The sequence below is a fragment of the Adiantum capillus-veneris genome, chromosome 27 (assembly GCF_014529385.1).
Source record: "Adiantum capillus-veneris isolate H3 chromosome 27, ASM1452938v2, whole genome shotgun sequence".
Classification (NCBI taxonomy): Eukaryota; Viridiplantae; Streptophyta; class Polypodiopsida; order Polypodiales; family Pteridaceae; genus Adiantum; species Adiantum capillus-veneris.
Window position 1 is genome coordinate 89,420,181 of NC_140957.1, and position 27,452 is coordinate 89,447,632.

General features: G+C 41.7%; 1 long non-coding RNA gene across 7 annotated transcripts; it reads right to left on the reverse strand.

The window, feature by feature from the left end:
- Positions 1–7,983: 7,983 nt before the first annotated feature.
- LOC147422368 (uncharacterized) lies at positions 7,984–10,567 on the reverse strand. Of its 7 annotated transcripts, XR_015186852.1 has the most exons (5): positions 10,151–10,565; positions 9,735–10,036; positions 9,569–9,647; positions 9,196–9,258; positions 7,984–8,961 (listed from the first exon to the last, which is right to left on the reverse strand). It is a non-coding gene; the product is annotated as an uncharacterized LOC147422368 (long non-coding RNA). The 7 variants fall into 7 exon arrangements; XR_015186857.1 differs by lacking the exon at positions 9,569–9,647 and having other exon boundaries at positions 10,151–10,567; XR_015186856.1 differs by lacking the exon at positions 9,196–9,258.
- Between the last annotated feature and the right edge of the window lie 16,885 nt (positions 10,568–27,452).

Genomic DNA, 27,452 nt, shown 5'->3' on the forward strand with positions numbered 1-27,452 from the left:
AGCCAATAGGAAGAGGGTGGTGGACACACTATACCCTCAAAGAAGTAGGGGGACAAGGTAGCCTTACACCTCTTAATGGCCTCATACCTAGTGAGAAGGTAAGGGAGGTGGCTAGGGGAAAGGGAGGGGGGGGGGGGGGGACCACTTTGACCTTTTTTCCCCCACTTTTTGGCCCGGATTTAAAAATACACTAAAAATTTCAAATTTTCAAAAAAATTCAAATTTCAAGTTTTCCCTCCTTAAAAGGTCCCCTAACCTATTTCATGGTCAAAAAAGTATTTTTGACCTCCAAAAGTCAAAAACGTGCACTAAAAATTTCCAAAAAATTAAAATTTTTCAAAAAATTTCAAAACATCATTTTCCACCCTCCAAAGTCTTTCCAAACCTATTCTATAGCTAAAAGTGATTTTCTCTCTCTACAAACCCTTTTCCAAGCTCTCCATGGCTGCAACAACCACATGCACCCCCTATAGTCCAACATTATCTCTCTACTAGCTTTCTCCCATCTCCATTGTAGCACCAAGCAAGCTTCTTCCCCATCTCTTCCCCTTGCCCACCACATAGTTCCACACCAAGCTAGCTCCTCTCCCTTCTCTCACCTCCATTAGAGCATGAAACAAGATTCTCCTCCTTCTACTTTCATTCACTCGCACTACATGGAAACCTCTACTCCCGAAGGTGGAAAAAGCATCAACTCACATGACTTGCATACCACAAGAACAGGAGGTGTGAATAGTGCATGGACATTGCAAGGATTCATCTCCAACATAAAGATAGAATGGTGAGAAAACTACCCTTGTAGCTTACATTCAGAGCTTAAGATCATCTCTATCTTTAAGTTTATCATGCTGGAGGGAATTAACCTCTTTATGGCTTTCAATGTTTAGGCTTCACACCTCATAACATTGGATGGTGCTATTTTGTTGATGGCTTTCGTGCGCCATCTATAGTTTTGTAGCATGTGATTGAGTCTCACAATGTAAGTAAGTTGTGTTATCTATGGAGATTTATCAAAGATTTTTCTTATAATTTATTCTTTGTATAGTTGTCATTAGATTATTAGAATGATATCATTTTGTACTTTATAACTTTGTGCTCACATAATCTGTTGTTTACTTACAGAGTCAACTTGTTTTGAGAGGACATGAGCAAGCAACCATGTGCAGAGATGGAAATCACCCTATTTTTGTTCCGTGAGGAACCTTTCACTACCGTGTTAAAAGATTTTGATAAGAATAGTAGGATTTTTGTAGAATCTTGAACCAATAGGTACTCTCTAGGAGCTCTTAGAAAAGCCATCCCTATAGTACTACTATCTTCCCTAGTGTCATAGACACACAAATACTCGTGTATATGAATTTCTAGATGAGAAAGACAAATACTTGTAAGAGAAGCCTAACAGCAACAACATTGTCTCCATTTGTAATTATTTTTATGAGGCTGGATTCCTCTATAAATGCAATATAAATATTTCTTTTTGTTAAATGGTTTCGCACTGAGTGAGAATATTTTATTTAGATTACTGGAGTTTCATACAGATTTGAGAAATATTGTTGATTTTTTTGGATATTCTGTTTTGTCTGTAAGATGTTTGAAGTTTCAAGTCTTAATCATTCCACCATGAAGAAATTCATACAATATTTTGATTTCAGTTTAATCACTAATGGTTATTCTTATTAAGTGGATCATAACCTTTGTCAAGATGTCCTCATTTGGGGATGTTGAATATATATCAATAGCAACATTTCAAAAGTTGAGAAAGCTAAATTCTTGCTTTCCAAAATGTTATTGTTTCCATACTATTCCTGTGCCAAGCTTGACTTAGAGAAATGACAACTTGAGATGGAGGTGTAGATTATAGGGGTGAATTATTATTGATTCTTGTTTCATCATATATATTATAAAGCCTTTGAGTTTCCACCTTTTTGAGTAGTGTTGACAAGTTTTTGGTATCAAACCTTCTTAAATATCCCTATTCATTCGCTATTGGTAGCTATTTATTTGGTATTGTTAAAGATCATACCAATAGCTATCACCTTGTGAACTTAATTGTTGAATTGCGGATTTGATTTTTACTATGTAGCTCATTTGGATAGAGAAAGTGTAAACATAAATTATAGATACATGCATTGTTAACATAGAAGATATGTATCACTCGAACCTATATAACTGCTAATCAAGAAACCTTTGGTCGAATACTATAACAATAGGGGTCACATGTGGTTTTAAATACCAAAGAAATGGCTTACCCAAAATATTTCCAAGAACACGAGGTGAACACAAGGAAGTAAAAATTGGCTCCTTGTTTGGTTGATTTCTAGTGCTAAATGTTCTGAGTGCACAAAATTTGTGAGGCCTTTGACCTTGTGAGTTCACTAAAGTATATGTAACATAGCACATGTGTTCAACAGAAGGGAATTTATATTCTTGTAAAGTTATAGAAACATGTGTAGGTAAGGCCTATAAGGGCTACTTTCAATCCATTGTGGTGAATGGACATGATATAGGAAAATTTGACATAGTGAATACTCCGGACATCAAACACTACAACTCTATCTCATGGCCATACATTAAAACAAAGCCCCTATTTGTCATTTTGAAGCCCCAGAGATCCTCAACAAGAGGGACCACAACGGCGCGTAGAATGCCCATCCAGGCACAAATAGGGACCAAGATATTTCCAAGAACAGGGGATGGACACAAGGAAGTAAAAAATGGTTGATAAGCATGATACAAGGTTTAGGTATCTGCCATTTGGGGGGGGGAGGGGTTGCTATGAACACATTAAACTGCCCAGTTCTATCTCATGGGCATGCATTAAAAAAAGCTTGTACTTGTCATTTTAGGGGCCCAGGGACCCTCAACAAGAGGGGCCACAAGGGCGCGCAAACTGGCTATGCATCAAAAAAAGTCTGTACTTGTCATTTTAGGGCCCCAGGGACCCTCAACATGAGGGGCCACAAGGGCGCGCAAATCAGCCATCCAAAATTTTTGGATGGCTGATTTGCGCGCCCTTGTGGCCCCTCATGTTGAGGGTCCCTGGGGCCCTAAAATGACAAGTACAGGCTTTATTTTTATGCATGGTCATAATTCAAGTGGTAAGTTTTTTTTTTTTTTTTTTTTAAGTGTTGGACTTTTAGGCTGTTTTCAAGAGCTTCTAGTGTTCAATTGGCTCTGAATCTGTTTGGGCTTGTCTCACATAAATTTGTTCATCTCGTCGCGCTCTTCGACTATCGTGTGATGCAAAAAAATCATATCCTACCCGGATTTTCCAAAAATCAATGTGCAAGTTGGCAATTTCTTAAAAAATGATGTAAAACAGACATTTCTTACTTTTTCCTTAATCTACGGGCTCGAACGGGCATTAAAACCATGGAATCTGAAAATACTCAAAGAACCAATGTTTTTTATTGTGTTAAGGACTGGGGACAATTGTTCCATCTAAAATTTGGATTGTAACCTTGATCGAGCTTCTCAATTGTTTCCATCTAGTTTGGGGGGAATCTTGGATAGATGCATTCTAGTGAGTTTGCTTGTAGTTATTGATGTCCTTTGGAGGAATGTACTGTTTGTAAAGTTTGCAATCCTGATAGCTTGTTTCAATTAGTACATCATGAGAAAGTACGGCTTGTATAACATGTATATAGAAAAGAAACTTTGCGCCTCATTCTGATGTACTCACTAAAGCCCATTTCACCTTGTAATTGCCTTTTCTTGTTGGAAAGAGGAAGGAAATATGTCTGACTCCATTGTGATTTCCTTAGTTTCAGACTCATGGGTTGGTAGTCCATTGTGCTAAAAAGTGATTGTCCACTCGCTCAGCTGAGAGATATCACATATTTGTATGGAACCCAATGCATGTGTGTCTTTTGTACTAAATTCAAGTCTATTTGATGTGGTGTACAAATTCTGCAAAATGCAAATTTTGCATTGAGCCTCTCCTTGTTGCATCAGTTTCGACTGGATCATTCATCCAAATTATGGTTTCTAACGATATTTTCTACAGTCGATCACATATGGATGTCTTTTTGTTAGGTTGCTCAACGATGGCCTTATACTTCTTGAGAATCAAATTGTCCTTTATATTGTATGTTAGTGTTGTTGCTAGTGGTGTGGCAACACGTATTCAAGTTCGCTGACCAGCAAATTAGCGGATTGTCAAGTCATGATATTCTATCAAGAAACCCTTTTGCAACCACATTTTTTGTGGTGGTGACACCAAATGTGATGTCGATGACACTAAGGAGCTGCAAAATAAGTTCGTTTGCATTCAGGATGGTCTGTATGTACTTGGGTTGCAAGATAACAACACTGCTTTTTCTTAGACTTTTTTGACAACTTGGACAACGAGTCCAATTCATTGTGATATTATGGATTTCAGTTGTTTGTAATAAGGTTGCACATGCCAACATTGTACGTGTGTTGTCCATGATCTTGTATTGGTCATCTTTTTTAAGAAGGTTACAAATGCCACACCCTTAGCATTAGTGGAAATATTGTGGGCTGTGATATTGCATTCCTCTCTTCAGGCCTTGTAAATGTTATGAACATTGAACCATGAAGAAGCATCAGAGTAGAGTTTTTTATTTCGCCTGCTCATAGCTTGATATGTGGCATGTTTTTGGCATCTTTTACAATTGGCACGGAGTGCAATTGCTAGTGTCAAAGTCAATCTTTTTGGGACTAATGTAAACAAATATGATCAGCTAACTTTGAACATACTATTGCAAGACATAATGAAACATTTGGCCCAAATTGAATAGAGATATGCTCATTTCAAAGACAAGACACAAGAAAGAAGCCGAAGCATAGTGTTTCTACAAATCAAAATAGGTCAAAAGATTCAATGAGTTCTCTAGACATTGTTGAAGAAATATACACCCATTTTAGAGAGGGGACGCATGCACTGATCGAGGTGCACGTCAAGATGTTGTACTCATCGTATAATTCAGTGACAGTCTTCCTTTGAGAGGGATTGTTCCGAAGGTATTCCCTATTGATTATGTTTTGCATGATTGAGAGGGACGGTTCCCAAGGTAGTCGTTATTGATTATGTTTTGTATGACTTTAGAGGTCCTACTTTGCACGAAGTTGGTCTTATACTGATGGAAAAATTGTTCGCAAAATATGCAGAGTTGATTGATGACCCACACAAGTGCATACACCTTTGTCAATTTTCTCCAAGGGCATGAGGATTTGGTATTCAAGAGTTGAATTGCTTGCCATGGCCTAATGTTGTGCTCTTTGCACTTGCAAAAATTAGTTGGCCTTCTCTCAAGTGGTGGTCAAAGGGCAAGACCCCAGTCTATAATGCCCACACGTTGTATTCCTTCTCTAGTGAAGTCAAGCATTATGTTCCAAGGGTGAAGGTCATTGTGAATAATGTCGTTGTCATGGGAAAACACCAAAGCTTGCAGTAGTGCATGAATCAAAGATGATGCATGGTTCATGGTAAGCTTGCATTGCAATAGCTCAAGTTCAATTGGTTTCTTGCTACCTTCCTCACCTTAAGCCACTAAAATTTCACTGAGGCTTCCATAAGGTGCAGGTACACACTCCATCATATCACCAAGGGAAGGCCCATTGAAATGAGGGAATATAAAATCCCATGGTGATTGATGAGTGTGCAAGGGCATGCACTATAACCCTATGGTTGAGGTCAACAATGCTCTTAATGACAAAAGACTTAAATGGTTTCTTTGCCTAACCTTTTTGGTAGACAAAAGAAAAGAACTTTCTTCAATATTGCATTCATGGGTAGCTCCATATGAGCCCGACCCTAGTTTCCGTCCACTTGTTAGCTTTGAATGGAATGCCTAATATGATAGAGCATAATGATTTCATCACAGTTTTTTGAAGATGCACACTAGACATGCCAAATTTTATTTCTCTAAGAATTTCCTTCCGGAACTTCTTGCTGAAGAAGGTTTGTGTGTCAATGTTCCTAGCTCAGTTGCATTTTTCCTTCTCAATCTTCCAGTAGTTTGTTGTTTTTTTTCCCTACCTATGCCCTCTGGAAAGTCGCCTCGTAGGTCTGCAACACACTTTGGCATGTTCCCAACAATACGGAGGAGAAGGTGCAGCATAGTGTCAATGTTGGCCCCCTTAAACTTGGAGACTGTTGAGTGAAACATGACTCCAGCTAGCAAAGACTGCAAGCGTCACTCATCTCACAATGTTGATGCTATATTGTCTAGCGTAAGGGCATCCACTATCCACATCGATTGGGTGCGCAATTGTTTCTTCACTTCCAGTGCTTGTTCAAGATTCATTCTACCTATAAGCAGTGAAATGATTTTATGATGTGACGATGTAAGAATTTATCACTTCAAAATCCAAAAGTAAACTTAGAATTACTATAGCAACAATGGGAGCCTTATGGTTATTGAGAAGGAAAAGAAAATCAAAGAAACATTTTGCTAGTGATGTGAAGCAATATATAAATCAGTAAAGCAACTCGAGAGCAGAAACATGCTCAATAGCTGACAACAAGTCTCTACATATGACCTATGGGAATGGCCGCTTGTATTGCATGGCATTAAAAGACGAGCATAATGATTGATGTCGACCATGCCCCTGCAAGGTTGGCTATCCAAAAAAAAAATGTAGGCATGATGACATGTGCTAGCAAAACGACGGTCAGTGTCGAACTATAGGAGACAATCTTTAATGTAGGTACTTCATTATTCCAAAGTGTGCATGGTGCAAAATTGAAAATGAACTTATAATTTCCCTAGAGACTTGCAACCAAGTATATGGCTGATTCCAAACATGTATGTTTTATTAGGCAGCTTCTTGAGCATCGTTTCATAGATCCAATGATGGCACTTGCAATCAAGAGGACGACTGATGCCAATGGGATATAAAGCATGTGACACTAGAGAATGGCAAAGTTTGCGAGAAAGATGGACTGGTTAAAAATAAAATACGCATTAGGAATTCGTCTGGAAAAAAGACATTAATTGTTAATGTATAAGCCACATACATTGTGTGCACGAGATACTTGTGTATTCGAGGGGGGGGGGGGGGGGGGGGGGCGAGGACCCATCCATAAGTATGGTGTGGAGTTGGCATGGTTCTCCACATTGTTTATAATACCGTAGGGAATGTGCCCTTTCCCCACCACTTTTATCCCCCTCAGTGTTGAAGGGGCCCTTATGCTTTAACTCTAGTGCTAGAGGGACAAGTTTACTTTTGTAAAATCAAGATAATGACAAGAATTTTTCTACCTTTACTTTGTTGCACTTGATGCAAGGAACATTGAAAGCTAACATGAGTCCAACGTTCAGATCGTATACACACCGAAGAGGTACGGGTGTGTTATTGTGGGCATGCAACATAGAAAAATTGAGGTAGGGCTTATGTTCCATAACTTAGAGCAGACACAGCAAGCGAGTGGTTTCCCTTGTGGGCATCGGGGCTTCATAATAATGCGATAACCACACTTATGGCCAACATTATGACCAATGTCGAGTTGCCCACCACCGTTTTCTTTGCAAACAACTGAGCTAGTTTGATTGTTGTTCTTCAACATTAATATTTATGTACATTTCTCTTAAACCAAACATATACTAGAGCACTCACGTTCTCTCTCTCTCTCTCTCTCTCTCTCTCTCTCTCTCTCCATTTCCTCGAACGGCAGAGTAGATTGTAGGCACAAGGAGAAGAAATCTGAGAAAATATTTTCAATAGAAGGGAGAAAAGAGACGCGCTCACAAGGGGACTAAATTTGAGATCCAGAATCCTCCGTCCAAGGAAGCTTCAATAGGCAAGACAACATATACACCTTGAAAATTTCCTTTTTCAATTTCCTTTTTCAATAGGGAGGGACCCGATACGAAGGTTCAATGTTGACAAGCAGCAACATATCTCAGACCCTAGAAGATCCGAGATGAAAGCCGGGAAAAGAATGCTTTGACTTTTGAGGGTGAAATAGGGAATCTAGATGTTACTAGAAACATGACATCAGAAGAAACATTTGGCAAACACACACAAAATATCAGACTTCATGTTCAAAAGGAGTGAGATACAGCTGATATGTACTGCTTTGACTAGGGATTCATATGCTCATCAGAGAGGTACATGAGTGGTGGTGTTCAGCTATCAACAATCGCGCCTCCATTAGGAGTAGAGGAATCTATGAGAAAAAATACATAATGAGGTTTGCACATGACAAACATTATCAAGATTCAATTTAAACTGCTTGGCATGTACAAAGCAAAGAATCAAGTCATTTGACTTATATATTTTGTAAAATAAAATGGGAGTATAGACAAGTCCAGGCACTTTGCACTTTGCCAATGACAAGGATTTCTCTGCCTTCACCTTCATTTTCCAAGCTGTGGACAAACACTCCAGGTGCCTCATTCTTGCTCGAGTTGTGAAATAACACAGTTTGAGTGCACAAAACCTAAGATTCCATCTAAACCCTGATTGAACTGCATAACTCCCCACCCCGTCTTTTCCTGTTGCAACTGCATAAAAATGCCAAAAACCATGAACATGTTGATGGTGAAGAGGATGCCAGCTTTAGCACACATTTTTTAAAGAGCTACGTAGACAAACAGATAGGCTTGACTACCCAAAACCTAAAACTCCATCTAAAGCCTGATTGAAATGGGCAATTGTTATATATCGGGGTGCTTACTCCCATGTAGGTGCAGGTCACTGGCTGGGCCGGTCACACGATTTTTTGGGGGGACAGCACTTCGTTTACCTTATGTACAGCAGCTCGCAAGGATGCATCATGCATGCTTGCAGGCGTTTCGATAGAGCATCAGCCTCTTGTCGCCTGGGTGTCGAGATCAAACCGTGTGAGCACCACGTTGACCTACATTTCAGTCAACCGGCTATTCTCCGCTTAGCCTGCCGGCTCTCGACTACTTGCCATGAGGGCAAGCAGCCCGATATATAACCACCACCACTGAGATGCACAACTCCCGACCGTGTCTTGTTCCGCAACTGCAGAAAAATGGTGAAACCATGAACATGTTGATGGTGAAGAGCATACCAACTTCAACACGAGCACTTCAACGCCTTTGGGTTAGTTTTATTAAGGCACTTTGCTATTTGTGCTGTACTTTTCCCACAGCTTTTGAGTGGTATCAAATCTGATGCTGTGTGTGTCTACATTGCTCTTTGAAGCTCTCGTGTTGAATTGAGCATGTGGAAATTTAATTTGTGTTCTACCATTACCTGTACATAGTATTTGTCTACGTAGCTCCACGACGACGCTTCTGTTGACAGAGTTGTTTTTTGCTACAATGTCAAAGTTGTAATGAATCCCGACAAAAAAAAAAAAAACTTCTGATGAGCTTTCATCCCCATAACCAAGCTGATAAACACAAGCTTTTTTTGCAAGACATCCACTAGAGACGGCATTGCAAAAGGATGCACCAGAATCATAAACGGTGAGGTACACACAAATACAACTTTAACCAAAACTTAGGCCTTTGATAATGTGAAGCCCACTATACACCAAAGCCAATTCGCGAGATTAAGCCTCTCTCTCTCTCTCTCTCTCTCTCTCTCTCTCTCCAGCTCAGAGTTCCCGGGCAAGCTTACTCACAGGAAATCGCTCCTAGTGTCCACCTATACATAGTATTTGGAGGGAGGTGTTCCTAATTGAATTTCTTTGAAATTATTACCTACAAAGGCACACCAATAATTGAAGGTAATGTCCAGTGCATGAGAGAGAGAGAGAGAGAGAGAGAGAGAGAGAGAGAGAGAGATACCAAGCTATGTTAGGATCGGCAATGCTCGGCCCCTAAACGAAAGGAGACATGAGGATCGACTTCACCTAGTAATCTGCTACAGCGTTTGCTATCTTCCCATTGCAGGAGAGCCCAACTCAAAGGCTTCCCACCATGCTTGAAGAACTATCCATTTAACTTGTGTTGTTGCAAAGCGAAAGGTGGTGCAATGGGAGGCAACAGTAACAGTGGTGCAAGAATTGTCGTACAAGGGTGAGAACATTTTCTGGCTTTCTCCGTTCCAGAGACTAGCCATTGTCGATCCCTTTTAGAGAATGAGGAACCTAGGTAATAGAAAAAGGAGAAACAACAAAAAAATCAGGGCTTTCAGAAAGGAGACCTTGGGCCACAGACTAGACCAAAAAGTATTAGAAATTTGTTGAGCGATATATATACACCTTCAACTCACAATCTTCACAATCTTGATCGCCATTAGTCTCTGTGTGTGTGAAGAACCAGTAAATGCTTCAAAAGAACTGTTGCTCGCAACTGCTCTCTTGATCAATCTTGTCTCCATAGACAATTAGGGTCACATCCTTGTCATACCTGAGCGTAAACAGTTGGGTGAGCACATAAGCGGAAGGAATTCGTAGCAATTGGAAAGCAGAAGCTCGGTAGGAGAAACATTTGGATTTTGCACATGTCACATGCATGGCGGAGCCACAGAAAAAGATGTATAGAAGCTCACAAAATTTTCCAAAACGAGCACACACGGGGAGAGAGAGAAGAAGACACCTAATAAAGTATTTTTGCCACGTGCTCGGTCCCAGAATTGGACCAAGCGCTAAGGCGACTACATGGCAGGCCAAAAAGAAGATGCCTACAGTAATAGTAACGGTGTAAATCACCTAGGTCCTAGATGCTTCTTTATTAGTAATGTTCTCTCTCTCCCGCTCTCTCTCTCTAGCACAGAACGCAACGTTCTCTCTCTCTCTCTCTCTCTCTCTCTCTCTCTCTCTCTGATTGCATTATTGCTTACAGGCGCCGAAAGGTTGAAGGGATGGAGCAAGAAAAGAAACACCTTCACTGCTTGCGAGAAGATGCAGTAGGTGAATCGGTAGTAAAAATAGTAGTTTGACCTTCTTGCTTTAAGCTCCTGTCACACTAGGACGGGCGCTCATGGTCATTTTGCAGGCAGTGGCAGCCTTTTCATGTCACACAGTATCAATACTAAAATGTTGGCCATAGAGTGTAGGCGTTGGCCAAGTGGTTGGACGCGTGCAATTCACGTTGCAGGGCAGAGCTCAAGGCCTCTCTCGCACATTCCCGCCCTCACTTTTTCAGTTTTCCACGGCTTTGCGAAGATGGCCTGGCAAGTGAGGCCGCCCCTCTGACAATACCTTGCGGCCAACTTCGCTTTTCCCCCCAACGAACAACGGCGCGCCATCTCAGCTTGGACTGCATTTGCCTGCCCCAGTGTGACACGCACCTTAGTAGTAATCTCTCTCTCTCTCTCTCTCTCTCTCTCTCTCTCTCTCTCTCTCTCTCTCTCTCTCTCCCCCACACACACACACAGAGTGTTGGTGCACTCTTGCTTGCGGGGGCGTAACAGGTTTAAGGGATGCAACAGGAAAACAACGCCTTCACTACTTGCGAGGAGATGGAGTAGGTGAATTGACACTAAAAATATTGGTTTCAACTTCTACAATTTCTGGTGTTACAAACGGGTTCAGGTGCCACTGGCGGCAATTGCACCTCATAGCAACACAGCTTGGCTTTCTTCCTGCATTTTCTCTCGTAGCCTCTTCACGTCCATCCTGCTCCAATTGGCGCTCCACTGACCGCCTCCAAACAGCCTTTACACCACCGAGTGACCAGAATCCACGAGCCCTGCCAGGCGGCCCAACAACCTGTGCTTTCCTAAAAGAGGCATCCCACCAGCACCTCTTTTCACCAGCAACTCGCCCACCCTCTGTGTTGGAGCAGCAACCTCATCACCCTCGTCTTTAGAGCACCACCTTGCTACCCATCTATGGCAGCGTTTTGCGCTACCTACAATGCTCTCTCGGGCGATGATAGATTTCAAGCGCTAGTGCCTATGCTCTGCCTACGTGGCATTAACGAGCGTCCTTCAAAAACTTTGATCAGAAGTATCGGAGGGCATTCAATCGTGCCACGTTGTCTGGATGGCGCTCTCTTTCCATTCAATGAAAAGACGAGTGCATTAACTTAAACATGGAAATTTTGAATTAGACACACAGTACGCAACTTACGAGAGAGCGCTCTGTACCTTGTTTCCTTGCAAATCTTTCTCTATGTGATTCCCCTCCTCAAGTTCATCCTCTCTCTCTCTCTCTCTCTCTCTCTCTCTCTCTCTCTCTCTCTCTCTCTCTCTCTCTCTCTCTCTAGTTTTGTATGTGGTATGTTGTTATTTGAGGCAATTTTTTACGTGCTTTTTTTAAAACGCCCTGTCATGCCTATGGTAAGACCCGACAGGCCAAGGGCCATGGCAGACATGCGGTCAAGGGGTGCTATATTCCGACGGCTACGAGTCTATATATAGTGAGGTTGGGTGGAGAGTTTCATGGTTCAGTCCCCTCTGGTCTTAAATTGGTATCAGAGCCAGGGGAGGGGAGCAACCAAGAGGAAGGCGGAAAATCTTGGAGCTTGCATGGGCTTGCATGGACTCTTTCTCTCCTTCTCAATCTCTCTCTCCCTCTCCATATTTGGACGGCTACGAGCCTATATATAACATGGTTGGGTGGAGAGGTCAGTCCCACCTGGTCTTAGATTGGTATCAAAGAGAGAGAGAGAGAGAGAGAGAGAGAGAGAGAGAGAGAGAGAGAGATAACCCATGCAAGGACATGACCTTTGTGTCTGCTTTTCCCCTCCTCCATAGCTTCCCTCAGGAATGGACTCTTATTCTCTCTCTCCTAGTTGCTCTCCCAATCTCTCTCCCTCTCCACGAAGCATGGAGGCATGGTGTCCTCTCTCTCTCTCTCTCTCTCTCTCTCTCTCTCTCTCTCTCTCTCTCTCTCTCTCTCTCTCTCTCTCTCTCTCTCTCTCTTTGTGTGTGTGTGTGTGTGTGTGTGTGTGTGTGTGTGGGGGGGGGGGGGGGGGGGGGGGGTTGGAGAGCTCGATAAAGGAGAAGAAGACAAAGCAATTTTTGGCAGCACGGCGTGGGCATGGCCCCTAGAGTTGAGCAAGGTGGGCGGACGAAGGCAAAATGCCGTGGGAGTGGCCTCCTGCATGCAAGGCTAGCCGGGTTCGACCTGCATGCAGCTGGGCTGGAGGCTCAATGAAATCAACAAAATATGTTGGTCGATGACATCGTTGTCCCTATGTAAGCGTTTATGCAACAACTTACATGAAATACCAATTGAAATATGAGAGTGCACAGGTAATAAGAGTTTGTAGGCCCTATCACCAACTCGCTTGAGTATCTTGAAAGTTGCACAATATCTTGGAGACAATTTAGATGTTGGCCTAGTCTTCAAACTTTCGGAATGCTATGCACATGCAAAAACACCTCTTCCCCTTTCGTAAAGGTAACTTGCCGACGTTTCTCATCAGCAAAAATGAAGTCCTTCCTTGAAGGCAACTGCTCTCAGAGGGGCAACAAGGTTAGACAATTTCAACGTCTATTTGTTTTTATTTCTTTAACTCTCATTTCAAAACGATTTCTGTATTGTGAAAAGCAAAGTGCTTTGACAAACTTTATGCAAAGCAAGGCTTCAATTCCATGCTAAAGTACTATCCATTGACTTAGGATCAAGAATAATGGCACACAAATTTGGCAATAAGAGGATATAATCTCACATTTATGGTTTGCAATGACCAACTGTGATGTATCCTTGCTAGTACACATTGCGCAAGGCACATATGGCATCGTCTCACATTGTGGAGACTGTCATTGAAGCCAAGGGCTTATCACACTCTTTTTATGATATGCATGCATGGCATGCCAGTATGGTGGACTCATTCCAGTAAAGCATAGTTTACGCTTCCGCTCTAACAACAACTACTCTATTCAAAAATATTTGAGGTTAATATAGTTGCTTGTGATTGTTGTATATGACTACAATGGCGAACGATTGTTGTGCACAAGGTGCTGGCATATATAGATGATGATTGTTGTGAATAGCAAGTAAGCATGGCCTCGCTATCCAGTAAATAATTCATGTAATGACATGAATAGACTAAGAGAGAGTCAAAGTAGGTGATCTCCTATTTGAACACCCAAGAAACTTTAGTAAGAAAACCTTGTTTGGGGTGTTGACAATTTTTCTCTTTTGAAGAGATATGACAAGGTCATGTAGAATCAAAGTATTTTGGGGCAATAGTGTTTAAAATACATTTCTACATTATGCAATTATGGACCATACTCGTAGGGTTTTGTTTGCCACATGTTGTCACATCGAATACAACATGGTCTAGGAACTCATTGAGTTCGGTTTAGCCAGTGTGGAGCAAAGATAATGAGGGCCCTCTCACTCATGTCGCAGAGTGTCTACAATTACCTCCACAAAGAAGTACATCTCGTACTTGAAGGATATTCTTTTTTTGGACATCCTTATCTGAGACATATTCTACATGTGGAGAATATGAGTCTATGGGACTGACAATGATACACGTTATTTCAATTATGTGTCGTGACAAAGTCCCTAGGTGCTAGTCAATCCATTTATTAGACCATTCCGAGCACATTGTATCAGGAAGAATTTCAGTGGTCAACAATTTTCGGATACCTAGTCAGACTTGTTAAGGTTACAAGTACAGTTAAACAATTTTAACGGATGGTTGTTTACACGTGCAGCAAAGTTATGTTCTGTTAATGAACTAGTTCATTTGGTACCTAGATGTGATGGATTTTCACATTCTATTATGGTCCAAATATGTTAGCACAATTTTCACGTGGAAAGTATTTAGTTCTTTTCGCGTGAGCCGTGAGCATAACATTATCCATAAGAATTGGCAAGTACGGTTATGGATAAGTAGGTTTGGATCTGTTTTTAAATGTACTTCATGTACTCTTGCACTTTGGTAAGCTATAATTGTTTGGAGTGATTATACACCCAATGCATATACATATATATGGAGCAGTGCTCCTAGAAACCTTGCTTTTTCCCCTCCGCTTAAGAACACAAAGAGGATAAATCAAAAGAGATATCGACGAATGAGATCTATGGCCCAATCGACTTACAACCTTGCTATAGCTGAATGCAAGCCATGCTTTCCTTAATTTTTTTGCAAATTGGAAAATAACAATGCAGCTTGGCATGTAGAGACCTAATTTTTCAAACTTCAAACATACTGCAGATGCATATTTTATCCCCGTGAAGGCACTATATGAGCCAAGCAAATGTATCTGACACAGAATTTATCGGCTTTGTTCTTGATTGAAATTCATTCCATTGTTATGTCAGCAGGAAAATTGGCACGAGTACTTCATGAGGTACGTAGTTTTTGATAGCACTATATTTTTGCCAAATACATTGTTAGCAAATACCAAAGATAGGTTTGAAGACCATAGTCAAGCAAGACTTGAGTGAGAAACTATCCCAATACGAAGCACGTCTTCCCCCCATGCCACGCATCGGCCAGAGGACTTCAATTGAGTATGATCATCAGGTATTGGCAAGGCCAGCGGTTTGTAGAGTAAAGGTGTTCGGTCGGGTTGACAAGTTATTACAATTAAAGAAGACTACAAGAATATTTTCCTCCAGCTCGGTGTTTTGGGTTTGCTAGGGCATGGCTCCTAGGCAAATTTTCCAAACCTAATGCAATCATGAACACCCCATTATCAGAAAGCCGGATTTCAGAAAGCCGGATTTGACCGGTTTTCAAGAAGACATGGCAATGAGGTGCATGCAAGCGATATTGGGAAACTCAGGTACGCTTTTGTCTATGCACTTACTATAGTTATTTTTTGTGCTTCCAATACAATATCCTCCTTGACAAGGTCAAAAATCAACAATACATCACGGTACATGTTCGATCTAAGGAGCACGGCTCCATAAATTTGGTTGGCCATAGATGTTGTTGGCAACTATCTCTTTAATATGTCCTCCTTGTTCTATTAAGTGGAGGGGCAAAGTAAGGTTTCCAGGAGCACGGCTCCATATCTACGTATATATGTTGGGTGCATGATCACTCCAAAGCAATTACAGCTTGCCAGAGTGCATGCAAAATACGTACTCGAAGTACATTGAAAGCACACTCATGCCACGAGATGCTCCAGCTTTTGATGTTAGGGGCGGTGGTTACAAAAATCGATAAGTACTTTAAATTTAAGTTTCAATTTTGAACTTATTCCATTTTGCAAGATTTTCTACAAATGCCAACTTGACAAGAAAACGTTGCTTTGGTCAAGCAGAGTTTGGCATTTCGATGACATTTGATAGCTACGCTTCATGAGCTATCTCTTGTATTATTGAGAAATCTCATGATTTTCCATAAGCGGCATGATTTGACAAGGCTGTTTCTCTATGAAAGATATACAATGCCAATTCTCTCTTGCTTTGACATTAGCACTTGTTAGCTAAGAGCACTCACGTTTTGTTATTCTCCTCTCCTAGATGAACTTATGTGAATCAAGGCTTCACTTTAGGGCATATTGCTTAGAAAATTCCAAAAGTTTGGAATATGCTAATAGCATACATAGTTGGGGGAACTTGGCAACACGTCTACCTGCATTTTATTGGATGTCGGTATGAACCAAGCCACAAGGGCATACAGGGTACATCCAACAACTCTAAATTTCTTAGCATATATGGCTTCGAGCTAGCTCCAAAGGAAGGCAATTGTTCTCAGAGGGGCGACAAGGTTAGCCAATTTCAAGTTCTTCTTGTTTTTTGTGTTTGAACTTTAAATTGAACATGATTTATTGGCTGGGCAACGCAAGTGCTTTGACAGTTTTAATGAGAAGCACGACTTCCATTTGGTGCTAAGTAGTATCCATTAACTTAGGATCAAGGATAATAGCACACAGATTTAGCAAATTGGCAATCCCATGATATAAGCACACATTTACGTTTGGCAACAACAAACTGTGATGTATCCATGCCATTACAAATTGTGCAAGGCACATATGCTACCAGCTCAAACTATTGAGACCGTCATTGAAGCCAAGGGCTTATCACACTATTTTTTTGATATGCATACATGGCATGCCAATATCCTGGACTCATTCTACTAAAGCATGGTTTACGCTTCCGCGATAATATCAACTTCTCTATTCATGAAGAATGAAACCTGGTAGATCAGCTTGTGATCGTTGTATATATCTACAATGGTGAGAACTTTACATGATTGGCTCTATGCACAATGTGCAACCAATATAGATGATGCTTTACTGTAATAGCAAGTAGGCCTACCTATCAAGCATCTAATTCATGCAATGACATGAACAATCTAAGAGCACCTCAAAGTAGGGGATCTCTTGTTTCTAAAACCCAAGGAAATTTAGTATGACTACCCTTTTGGGGGTGTTAGACATCTTTCTCTTTTGTTCATATAAGCGATAGAATATTATTTCAAGATCCAGTTGTGAAAAAGATTTCAACTTGCAAAGATATGTTGCTTAGTTGCAGCACTAATTGCATCCCTAGGAGTGGTATTTTCGGGGATATGAACCATCTAATACAAAATCACTCCATAGGTGTTGAGTATCATAGTTTGATCTCATCACAATTGTCCTTTCAAGGAAAGAAGTCCACAATCTGATAATGGATCGTGGACAAGTTCAACTTTCCAAGTTGATTTCAATCACTATTAGACACGATCGACGCTGGTCACCGTTGGCTAGTAGTTGGAGCATTTTCATACAAAGTCTAACCAAGGGATTTGACATTCCAGATTTTAACCAAGGGGTTTGGATTGCAAAGGCAACACCCACGGTTACATGTACAATACTACGTGATTTCACTAATCTTTAGATTAGTTTTACTAGGCCATTTTAGGTGGGAGATTTGGCCATGTGCATTTAACTACGGGTAAGTGAACACTTTGTTCCACCTCCAGGTACACATCTGATTTGGTTTTATTTCATTTTTGAATATGGTTTGATTGATTTCTCCAAGTAGGATGTATAAACTTCAATTCTTTCATCCACTTTACTCTTCAGAGACATGACAAGGTCATGTAGGAGCAAAAAAATTGGACAATAGTGTCCTAGATACATTTTTGCATTATGCAGTTAAGGACCTACATGGTAGAGTTTTGTTTGGCACATGTTGTCTCCAGAGAAGCAACATAGGCTAGGAACTCATGGAGTTCGGTTTAGCCCATGTAGAGCAAGGACAACGCGGGTCCCTCTCACTCATGTCGTAGAGTGTTTATAGTCACCTTCACACGCAAGTACATCTCGTACTTGTAGGATGTTCTTTTTTCGGACATCCTTATTTGAGACATATTCCACATGTGGAGAATACGAGTCTTTGGGGCTGACACTGGCGCCCTTTATTTCAATTATGTGTCACGACAAAGTCCTTAGGTGCTAGTCAAATCCGTTTATTAGACTATTCTGAGCACATTATATCAGGAAAAATTTCAGTGGCAAAAAATTATTGGATACTTAGTAAGACTTGTTACGATTACAAGTATTGTTAAACAACTTTAACAGATGGTTGTTTATACATGTAGAAAAATCATGTTTTATTAATGAACAAGTTCACTTGGTACCTAGATGTGATGGAATTTCACATTCTATTATGGTCCAAATATATTAGCTCGGTTTTCCCTTGGAAAGTACTTAATTCTTTCCCAGTGACCGGTGAGGCATAACATTAGCCATAAGCATTGGCAAGTACGGTTATGTATGTAGGTTCAGATTTATTTTTTGTTAAATGCATGCACACTAGGTGTTATGGGCCCTAGTATTTAGCAAAGATTGATTTGGAGTGGCATGCACATTTATGACATTAGTAGCTTCTAAAGCATTTGGCGCTATATGTGAAATATCTCTATGCGATTAATTGTAGATCTACCAATCACCAATAGAGGTCATGGCTCAGTTTGGGTGCTTGTAGATCAACTCACTAAAGTTAACCAAGATGGTTATTCTAGCCTGGCCCTGTGGACCAGACTGGCCAGGATAAACCTTCCTTGTTGTTTGCTTTGTGCGGGCCATGGCCTGAACGAGGAGAATGCGAGGAAATATGGAAATCTGGATGTGGGTAAAAACGCAGAGTGACTAGAGACACTTCGAAAAAAACGATGAGAGAAAAAGGGGGGGGGGGGGAGGTTTATATTAGCGGAATAAGTATAATCACATCTTAATCATGAGAAGAGGCGACTGCATTAATCATGACATTGCGAGGTATGACGGGAAGCGTGCGAGCATAATGATTACGCGCCACGTGGCACATCGGGACTCAACGCAATATTGGTGGTGCCGAAATTAGTGGCACTGCCTATTCGCTGTGTGGCACGACGAGGAAAGAAGCGCCCCAACGGATTGCCCTAGCAACAACGGTATGTCACGGCACAACGCGAGGAGGCGGACCCTAATGGTTCCGAATTGCAATGTTCACGTTGTGGCAAGACAAAATGTTGTCACGTCAAAACACGATAAGTAAGGTCCCGGTTAGTTTGACCACAAGTATCGCGCTGTGGCGCGACAAAAAGGTATCGCGTCACAACACGATATGGGGCGTTTCTGAGTACTCTGGACTGGCCGTATAGCGTTATGACGCGACAACAAGCTGTCGCGCCAAAACACGATAGCGATGCTTTTGTGGAGCGGCGGCACCAGTTTCGCGTTGTGGCGGGACCGTTCTACGGTGGCTGCCACGTGGCGTAATCATCACGGTGACTACATGATGCACGGGTGGCGCTACAAAATGGCATCTCGTCACAATACGATACGGGGCGTTCTTGAGTACTCTGGATTGGCCATATCGCGTTATGACACGACAACAAGCTGTCGCGCCAAAATGCGATAGTGGTGCTTTTATGGAGTGGCGGCACCAGTTTCGCGTTGTGGCGCGACGGTTCCACGGCGGCTGACACGTGGCGTAATCATCACGGCGACTGCATGATGCACGGCGATCCCATGATGCACGTCAATCGATGTCATCAATGTCCTCGGGAGTCCTATAAATATGACTTGCTCCCCCATTTGCCCTTTGTTTGGATGTTGTGCTCTCTCGTCTATCTTCGCTTTTGAATTTCCGTTATGGAGCCCTTCAACGTTGAAGCAGAGGAGGAAGTGCCTTGCTCTCAGGATGCCCCCCAAGACAAACTATCTCATTTTCTATACCGCATTGGGCTTCAGCAGCGCGAGACAGAGATCAGGCCAATGTTCAATCCAGATTTTTCTTTGCATGAGTGGATTGTCTCCGAGCAACATTACCTATCAGGTTTTGAGCAAACCTACCAGCAGCAAACGTCCAATGGCACTATCGAGATACAAGGAGTTGTTTTTGTTCACATGAAGGATATCAATTCGGACTCCTCCAAGAAACACATATTTTCTAGGATTTTCCTTAAGCTCCCAGTGCACTTGTAGATAACAGACTACAAGTGTACACTTCATAACCACAAGTGTCGAGTGGCTAAATATTATGCAGGTTTTATTTTATATTTTCATTTAATTTTGGATGAGCATGTTGATGCTGCAGAGGCCTCGCTAGAGGATCAGACTGGGGAGGGTCAAGAGCCCAAGTCTCGGGGAAGCCTTGCCTTGAAGGTTTCAGAGGGAGTCCAGCTTCAGGAGGGTGCTTTGCCTACTAGTGTTCTACCTACCATACCTATTGGTCATTTGCAGTATGTCATGCTTAACGACATTATGGAGCTTTTTGACCTTCGAGAGGACTATTGCCTTGCCATTGTGGCACAGAATCTCGAAGAGGATGATGTTGTCATTGACCCTGAGCACGACAAGTATTCTGTTATAGATGCCCATGTAAATGACGATGAGTTCGTTGACCCCGCAAGTGCACTTGTGATGATTTACAATGATGTTTCTAGGTATGAGCGCACGCTTTCAACAGAAAAGGAGTTCATGGAAGTGCAAAAAAAGCTAGAGATTGAAGAAATGGGTAAGGCAAGCACTTCTTCATCATCTTTGGCCTCAACCTCCAATGCACCCACTGGAGGTCAGGGCGGCATCAACCTATGGAATAAAGACTTACTTGAGGAAGATGAAAACCAGAAGGTAATCTTTATTTTTTGCCTTACCTTTTTGGTTTCTACTTATCTCATTTCTTAACTTTAATTTGTTGCAGTTGGTGGTCTATGATGATACCTTCATTCCTCGCCCTCGTGGACGAGGCATGGGAGATTTAGGAAAGAATTCCTCTCTCGGCCAATACTTAAAGAATCTTAAGTATCCGAGTTTTTTGGTCTTCCATTCGTCCTTCTCCAATGACAACGTGGAGCTACCCTTGATGACTTTGAAGACACTTTCAAGATATTTAGGAGGGGCCGTCATTAGGTGGAACGCAGATAAAATAATGATTTTAGAAAAAAAAGGCCGCATTGTATATGTTTGGCCAAGGGCCAGGAATGTATGGTTTGCGTGGTCGCTATTTTTTGACCCAAGCAGCATATGGTTTGGCATGCGGAATCACTAACCCTCTGCAATTACTAGAGTATGACAAGCATGCTATGTTTCGCAATAAACAACCAATTGCGCATCTGCCTACTGAAGAAATGTCTCTTGTGGCTGTGGAAGTGGAGACAAATGTACTGGCGACAAACGAACCTGCAGGACTAGGTTGCAAAAGACCAAGGCAAGAAGAAGACGATAACACACAGCAGGCAAAAAGGCCATAATATTTTGTAACTTTTCCTGACGAAGATGAAGAATAGAGAAGCTCCAATGTATATTGTCGATGCCAAAAAATAGTACATTTTCTATCAAAACAATGAGTACATTATGTTTCTCACTTTTGTGACTGGTTGTCTTCTCTTGGAACAAAAAATTATATTGTGTTACAATGCGCTATCTTTAGGAAGTCTCAAACAACTTGGGTCGGAGTTGTCCAAGTTTTTCCAATGCGTTCTTTTTGAAGTCGCCATTCTGCATGTCGCGATGCCGCAGAAGATGCCTCCCATATTTCCTTCTTCCGTCGTTTGCTTGCTAATCTCATTGCTTGGCCAATCTGACTGTCTTTGACACATTCCTTTCGGTGTGTTCTATGCATAAGTTTTCGATAAGTCCATTGATGTAGTTCCTCCAAACTGTTGGCTTTGTTTGCACCACCTCTGTGAGACGAGTGTGGCTGAAATAGCCAGTACGGGCTTGGTAGTGAGTTTTCTCCATACCTTGTGTAGACCATATAGCCAAGCTACCATACTTCCTAGCAAACCAAGGCATGTGGTTGCATATGATATGCTGCAAAAAAGACCAGCCTATTGTTTATATGTAAATATATAATCACAATTTTATCAAATAAAGTAATATACCATGTAATGAGTTATGTGTTGATTTGTCCATGCAGCTATGAAAGACCTGTGGAAGGTCTCCAGTGCGTCTTGAAACAATGTATAGTCAGTATCTCTCCAAGTATTGAGCTCACAAAACTTGAATATGGAATCCAAACTTTTCCACACGTTCACTTTGCGAGTCCTTGCTGCACCATTGTCTGCGTGGTCAACCACTGCATTGTGCAGGTTTCTCCACCGATTGTATCTCAATGTCAACCTTTCCTGAGCACTTTGGCTTTTGCGTTGTCTGCCACTTGTTGGCATCGACAAGAAGAGACGGGCTTTCACACCGCCAATAGACAACCTCTTTGTCACATCTCGACCATTATTAGACCTCTTCTCGTCCTGCTCTATTTTCACATGTCCTCCATGCAAGCCCATATCTGAGAAAACTGTTTCCAATGATAATATAGCCCTTTGTTTTGTTGATGTTGGCCGAGTGGTCCAAGCAAAACAAATGTACAGAAACATAAGTTTCTCACTGATTCTGCAGAGTGCATGCATCGTGCAAATATGTACTCTGGATAGTGAAATATCCAACACTGGGTGGAAGTTAAGTTCCTGCAAGTGCCTATCCGGTGCTCTCCTCCAATTTCTTTTGTCAAGACCAATGACTCCTCCCATGCAATACAAACAAGGGCTTTTACTTGTTGCTCCTTTTGAGATGTTGTACATACACTTTAGGGTTTTGAGATCTCCAGCCATATGCCACTCTGTGTATGAACCCATGCCTAATACATTGAGTGTCTTTCCATTTCTCTGTTCGCTTATGACTTCAGGAATACTTGTTTGATGGAAAACCCAGTTAAGAATATCGAAATTCTCTACAGGCACCTGAAATGGGAAAACCAAACCAATCAAATGAAACATGTCTAATCATTTTTTTAAGCAAAAACTTGTTGATATCAAACCTTGAATGTGGCTAATAAGAAAATATTGTTTTCGGATTGCACACTAAAGTTTTTAGGGTCGTTTGAAGCAATGTTTTCATCTAATGCTCTATTCATAAGTGTTATTGTGACACGCTCAACCTTTGTCTCTTTCACTAGCTCGCACTCATCAAGTTTAAGCACTCATCCAGTTTAAGCACAAACTTCAAAACTCCATTGCATTCCTCTTAAGAAACCTCGAACAATTGAACAATATATATCTGCAAAGCTACTAAATCATAAAATATATTATTGTATTTTTCATAGACCACTTCCTCTGCTGATGGCGATCTGTACATTGCTTCAATATGAAAAGGAGTGCCCAGTGTCCGAAGCACTTCTTGGTTCATTAGGCAAAATTTGGACTCACACAGGGGCCCTTTAAGGAGTTTGACTTTACCTCTCTCTACCAAAACGGGCGCATGGATAAATTTTTACAAACAAACTCCAAAGTTGGCGGAGATTTGACAGTTAGAATGTCCTCTTCAAGCTCTATCTACTGATATATAGCACGCCATGAGATTCCTCATATTTTAGAAGATTCTTTTTTTTATTCGCCTATGATGTGACAACTCTGTCGGAATCTAAGTGAATCAAAAAAAGAATCTTCTAACATATGAGGAATCTCATGGCATGCTATATATCAGTAGATAGAGCTTGAAGAGGACATTTTAACTGTCAAACCTCCGCCAACTTTGGAGTTTGTTTGCAAAAATTTATCCATGCGTCCGTTTTGGTAGAGAGAGGTAAAGTCAAACTCCTTAAAGGGCCCGTTTGTGAGTCCAAATTTTGCCTAATGGACCTCCAGTCTTGTCTTTCGAATGGAGAAAGTATTTGGCAGCAACGTGCGCTTGAGATTGAACTTTTTACTTTGTTGCTGCATAGTTCTGTAAACAGAAAATTAAGTAAATGGACTATTTCCAAGTTTTCAAATGCTACACATATCTAATATACCTAAAAATTGCAGACATTTGATTTGACAGGTGAAGACAATTGATTCAAACACCAAACATACCTAAAAATTGTAGAATAACCTTTGTTAGATATTCCAGCTTCATCCAGAATTGACTGAACATCACGTGTTTGGAGTTGATTTTGTTTCAAAAGAGTATCAAGTTGCTTAGCAACAATCTTGCAGTAGTGCTTATCGTCCAAAAGTCCGGCAACATCTTTGTGTTTTAGTATGGGACTATAAGGAATTGAAGAAGTTGGTGTGTTGCTGTCAATATTTGACTGAGGATGTAGCAACGATCTAAGCATTGACGGGAGCAAAGCGAACCCCGAACCCCCGACGGCCTCTAAAACACCGGGGACCGAATGGAGCGCCTCGAGCCTGTCATGGTAAAGCAAACAGGGGCACCACCTAGCTTCAGCGGCTAGGACGCAAACAACACACCACCATAACAAAGTTTTCATCCAAGAGAGATGGATGCTTGGGAGTAATGATGAAGAGGAAAGGGAATGATATCAAGTGAGAGAGAGAGAGAGAGAGAGAGAGAGAGAGAGAGAGAGAGAGAGAGGGAGGGGGTATAGCGGCTTAGTACTTAGGCATCACAAAAGGATGGCTAATTCGCACACCCTTCACACATACACAAGCTCGCTCCAAACACAAGATTAGGTGGCGATTCCGCACACCTCACATGGGCAAAACATTGCAAGAAAACATACTCACAAAACCTCAAGCTTTATTTAGAGAATAAGGCGATGAAATGGGGAGCATAGGGTAGGGGAATGAGAAGGGAGAGAGTGGTAGAGCACATGGAGGATAGGTGGGAGTTGATGGCGAAGACTCGCACGAGGGTTATGGCCATCATCCTTCATTTATTTTCCCTTCATCTTCCATAGCCAAGGGTGTAGAGGTCATGCTCAAGACAAGCATGGTGATTGCGGTGATGGTGATGGTGTGGGTGTGTGTGTGTGTGTGTGCACTAGGCACACACAATGCATAGTGTGTTCTTTGGTGATGTTGTGTGTGTATTTAGTGTGATGGTGACCCCTCTTTATATAGGGGAGGAGGGGGGAGGAATTCTAGAATTTAGAAATGAAGAAATCATTATCTACATAGGCCATGTGACTGTGGGCCCCACTTGTCTGGCTGTGTGTATATGTGCCAGAACAGCAATCTCATGAGAGAGAGACTAAGAGAGAGAGATGGGTTGATGAAAAAAAGTGAGAGGTGACATGGAGAATAAAGTAACTACAAGAGGGGAGAGAGGGGAGTGTGTTCAGAGGTGAATCTGTGTGCAGATGTGTGTGAACATAAGAAAAATCAGGTAACCACTGGGTGGGGATGGGTCTGTGGGCACCTTTTTCAGTGAAACTGAGTGTGTGTGAGTGTGGGGAAGGTTATTTAGCTACAAGACAAGAGATATGGCGCCCTTTAGAGAGAGGGGGGGGTATTTGGGTCATGGGATATGATAGGAGAGAGAAAGAGGGGGTGGGGTATACTATTTTGGAAGATAGGGTAAGTTGCATGTGAGTTAGGGTGCATTATTGGTGAGTTATAATGCATTATTGGTGAGAGGTGGGGTAGCTTGAGGGGAGAGAGAAAGGAGAAAGGACAAGGGGAAGAGAGAGGGGGTTGACCTTTTGAGTGGAGGAGAGGAAAAGGAACACACAACGGGGCAACAGTGAAGAAAAAGGAGGCAAGGTGGGGATGGGCTACCCCGCAGGCATGAGGTGGCCTATTTTACCTTTCTTATATATTTACATAATCATACTTTATTTTTTTTCTTACTTTTTCCAATGCCTTTTATCACTCCCTCCTTAAGAGGGGGTTTTCATGGGGTGGGGACGAGAGAAGAGGGGTATGGGAGCTTGGCTTGTGAAAAGCCCCCATCAGCATAAATATGAAAAGTAAGATATAAAACTACAAATATAAAGATGAATTAAACCTGCTTGAATGATAATCTTACTTGATTGCTTTAACCCTCTTCTTCAAACCCCCAAAACCAACCTTCAGTTGTTCAATGTCTCGTAAGCGTCGTTCTCTTAACCGAGGACCCAAGACAGTATTCTTTTCTCTGAGATCCTGCGTGAGCTGCGTGATACTGTCGTCCTTGCCTTTCACTTGTTGAGCGCACTCTGTACAGTTTGCTTCAAGCAAAAGTTTTCTTTGTGTGCAAGGTCTCTCTCAAGCTTAAGAATATCACTTCTGGCCGCCAAATGCTTGGTGTAGCCATATAAACCAGAATAACCGTCTCCTACGTAGTTCAAAAATGACGTTATGTTTCTGAACGGTGGAGTTGAGTTGGTGATAGGATGCTCAGGATACATCTTGCCATCCACCCAAAGATCGACGCTTTTTTTACCTTGAAATCTGAAGTTCTCTTTTGAAGCTTCGGAAAGGATGCCTCGCTTATTCTTCTTCTGGAGGGGCTCGTATTCTCTGGACAATTCGATATGCATATGATACACATCATTTTGACTCCTCATCTGAGTTTTGTATGAAGATGATAATGACATTAAGACGACTTGGTGAATGAGAAAGCTTAAAACAGAGGAGAGCGCAAGAGTGGAGCAAATGGAAGAGAGCTCAAGGGAAGAGAGTGCGCGCAGGCGGAAATCAAGAGAGACGTGAAACTGAGGAGAAGAATAACATTCAATGCACCTCGTTGAGCACCAAATCTTAGTTTTGAAAAATCCAAAAGATTGAGATAATCGGCGTTCAATTCAGAGTCGTCGTATGTTATCATTGTCTGAACACTTTCTGAGAGTTTTAATAAACATACCCCCCAAATCTAATATCCGATTTTTTTTGAAAGTGAATATCAAAAACGAAATTAGGGACTTTTTGTTACCATATACATGTGGTAGTGATGTGTGTGAACACACTAGGACCGCCAGGGCATTTTTTCCCTCTTTAGGAGTTTTTTTCCCCCGTGCATTGTATATACGCCCATCACTCTAAGGCTATCTATCTTTCCATTGCACACTAAGTAACACACTCTCTATTGTGTGCCTTGAGCTTCCTTCGTCTTCTCCAAGCTATGTGCGTTTCTCTGCAACCCTAATTCCAACAATTGGTATCAGAGCAGGTCACGTCCTCCCGGGCTTAGTCGCCAGCTGCTCCAGCACACGCCTGCTCACTTTCTCCGATTTCAGTGAGCTTTGGTGAGCATTCGCAGGTCGACAAAAATTTTGGGTAAGCTCAAATAGCTTGGTCTGCTCAGAATTTTGATTTGGGCTCATTTCGGCCTCCGTTTCCACTATAGGTAGTACTGCACAGGCTATTTCGTCATTTTGTGCATAATTTTTGTCAGTGCCGTTTTCTGCATAATAGGTGCCTTATAGTCTTCTACGGTTTGTGCTATATAGCACAGGTTGTTCCCGCTCCATTTCTCCTATTTTTGGACAGTTTTCACATCAGGTCAGCATTTACCATGGCTGACAACAACAA